The sequence below is a fragment of the Phascolarctos cinereus genome, unplaced genomic scaffold (genome assembly GCF_003287225.1).
Source record: "Phascolarctos cinereus isolate Bilbo 61053 unplaced genomic scaffold, phaCin_HiC Scaffold_17;HRSCAF=500, whole genome shotgun sequence".
In the NCBI taxonomy this organism is placed as follows: domain Eukaryota; kingdom Metazoa; phylum Chordata; class Mammalia; order Diprotodontia; family Phascolarctidae; genus Phascolarctos; species Phascolarctos cinereus.
Window position 1 is genome coordinate 78,357 of NW_027555491.1, and position 3,341 is coordinate 81,697.

At 38.3% G+C, this 3,341-nt stretch overlaps 1 pseudogene; it reads left to right on the forward strand.

Moving 5' to 3' along the window:
* The first annotated feature begins 2,108 nt into the window (after window positions 1–2,108).
* LOC110203836 (glycogenin-1 pseudogene) lies at window positions 2,109–2,657 on the forward strand (annotated as a pseudogene).
* Window positions 2,658–3,341: the final 684 nt, after the last annotated feature.

Sequence of the window (3,341 nt, forward strand, 5' to 3'; positions counted from 1 at the left end):
TCCTTAAATCTTACCTAAAATACTCCCCACCTTGTATTTTCCCTGTCCTCTCTAATTCCAGTATCTTTAAGCTGCATAAACACACACTCATTCACACACACACACACACACACACACACACACACAGGGGGATAGATTGATGGTGCAGTATTATTTTCATGTCTCTCTGAATGAGACTGACTTCCTTAAAAACAGGACAATTTTTTGCCTGTCTTAATATCCCTAGTATTTAGCACTGTGCTTGGCACATAATTTACTATGCTCAATAGAAAAATTCTTGTTGCTGATTTGACCTTCTATTTCCTTTTCAATGAGGCTCTCCCATATTGCTGAGATTTGTTGTATTTGTATTTTCCATGTTATATACAGAATGAGTAAATTCTCTGACATTTTGACATATTGACATGAGGTATTAGAAATTATTGAGTATTATTTGAATTAAATTCAACAAAAAGTAAATTATGGCACCTTTCTCTAAGCAAGATAACATTCTATTATCAAGGTCGGTAACCTGAGAACAAGATGGGTCAATAACTGCCTTAGTCCCCAGCCAAAGACCACAAGCAAAAACCAGCTCCCCTTGTATAGATTTTGGCAAATACAGAACAAAGAACAGAACAGGATAGGTGACATCAGGGGCTTCAGGTCAACATGATTTTTTATATAGGTGAAGTGTGGGGAACAACACGATTCTCCCTTGGTCACATGGTCCAGGTCCCTGGCATTTTGCTACCTCACAGTGTCCCCAGCTTACTGGCCACTCCCATGAAATCCTCCTTAGACTCCTCCTCCAGTCACCCCAGACTACTTGGTCACTCCTAAATCCTACCCAAAGTCTTTCTCTATAAAAGTTCTGTCTTTCCTCCTTAAGGGACTCAGATTCTTAACATTTGGCCCAGTAGCATTAGCAATATGCTTAGATTCCTCAAGAGTCTGTCCAATCTGGGAGATTCTTTAAATCTCACCCAACCCAATGTTCTAATAAACCTTTTCTTTGGCTGAAAGAAGGCTTCTTTTGAATTCATTTGAGCAGGACCTGGGTGCTGTGATTTTTGGGGTCCCAGCTCTCCTACACCTCTAAAGCTCAACAGATCCATTTTAATTTTAATTTTCTCAGTATTATATGCATACAGAAATCTCACATACATTATGTGTGACATATAAAAAGTTTGAGAGGCATAGCTCCTCAATAATTAATCATTTTATTAATAATGCTAGCATGTTATTGATAAAAGGATGGCCATTTGGCCATATCTCTTTGACAAAAAAAGCCCTCATGAACCCATTCAACATGGAAAAATGTGTGTTCTTGAGAGTTGAAATCAACTCTGATTGGTCAACAAGAAGAGAATGAATATTATACTGAGACATGGACCTATGCTACTGAGGGTGTGGGGTATATGATTCCAATCACTTGGTTTTGGTCAAAGAGAATTATTTGGATCCATGTCCTCATCTGACAAAAGGGAGAATCCACATTTTCCAGACTTGTCTGAGTAAATCACAATGGGCTTCAATCCATTAATTCACCGAACTTTACCTTTTGAAAGATCTGAGCTCTTCCTCTCAGTATCAGCCCTTCAAGGGCTGCCTGAGTAACCCACAGGGAGTGACTTCTGGATGAGGAAGAAGAAGGGCAAAACCTTGGCCTTATTTAAAGAAACAGTTATTAAATGTAAGAGAGAAATAATTATTTCTCTCAAATGCATAAACATGACTTTACATAGAGACTAATGAGTGTCCCATTCTTATCTTGTAAAGAAATGTAAAGAAATGTTTATACTTTGCTCCTTTATTTGATATGAGAAATTTCGTTAATCCAATTGAGGAGATTTATAATCATGAATGAAAATGACATTGCATGGGGAACTTCTAGTGATTGACTGACCAATATAGCCAAAAAACTATTAAGGCAAGTGGATAAACCTTGCTGGAATAACTTATTAAAAAGGATTTAAATTATTTTTTAAAAGAAAGGAAGATCTAGATGTTCCACTCAGGTGCCCTCTCATCGCAGTGCCTTGGGTTCCTGTAGTCAACATTGAGCAGTGACTGCCTTCTCAGCTCCATAACATGAAAGTTGAGAAAAGATTTTCAATGTAGTTATCATGATCATCATCTCAGACAGTGACTATCCAGCTCCTCTAACCTTAATGAAAAGACACAATCTCTACTTCTGGTCACTAATACAGAATTCATAATGTGTGTTCATGGAGGCAGATACTCTGGTACTGGCAAATGTTGACAAGCTTTTTGAGAGAGAGAGAGAGAGAGAGAGAGAGAGAGAGAGAGAGAGAGAGAGAGAGAGAGAGAGAGAGAGAGAGAGAGAGAAGGTATTGGCATCACCAGACTCAGATTGGTCTGACTGTTTCAATTCCACTCTTTGTTTATTGATCTTCTGCTGAGATATACAGTCAGCTGTTATGCATGGCTTCTAAACAGGGCAGCTTTGGTTTTGGGGATCAGAGTTTGATGAACATCTTCTTTAACTGTTGGGCAACAACAAATATCAGAAAGCACCTGGCATTTATTTATAACCTAAGCAGCATTATTATATATTTCTACCATCCAGCATTTAAGGCACTTGGGGCAACGGCAGAATTCATGCATCTCCTGAGATGAATCAAGTCATGGAATTATACTCTAACCCCAAATGAAAAGTTGCATGAATGACATTTATGAACCCACATGACTCACAATTCCTCACTGTTTGGTGGGATATCTTCAACACCAACATTTTGCCTTTCTCTAGCAGTTTGGTGTTGGCAAAGATCCTCACAGAGAAAGTCCTAGATGCAATCTCACATATTACCACAGGGGACTTCAGCCCTCCATTCCAACCATTTTTATCCTTGGGTGAACATAAGTAGTGGTGGAAGCAAGGCCAGCTGATTCCATAGGAGCAAATTTCTTCAACAATATGAAGGAGAAACTGGACATTCAATTCCAGTAGGAACACCACAGATTTCTTTATGCAAACACTGACAGCACAGGACAGGCTCTAGATAATGTAGCATCTAGAAAAGTGTTGCATATGGTTCATTATAGTTGTTAGTGGCTATGACTAAAGCTCCTCATTTGTACATTTATAGTACTAAAGTTGGAAACTGACAGAAGTCAAGAAGTAAAAAGCTCATTTTCTGGTCAACTAATTGGCTCCTCACATTCAGAGAATATTGAAGAAACTCTTTTTTAATGTGAATTACAAATAAATTTGGTGAGTGGGAATGAAGTCATTAAACTATGGGCCTCAGTTTCTGAAACCTGAAGAACTGGGCTCCAATCATTTCTCTTTATAAAGATAAATGGGAAAGCCACTAATATTTGCCTTGAAAAATTTC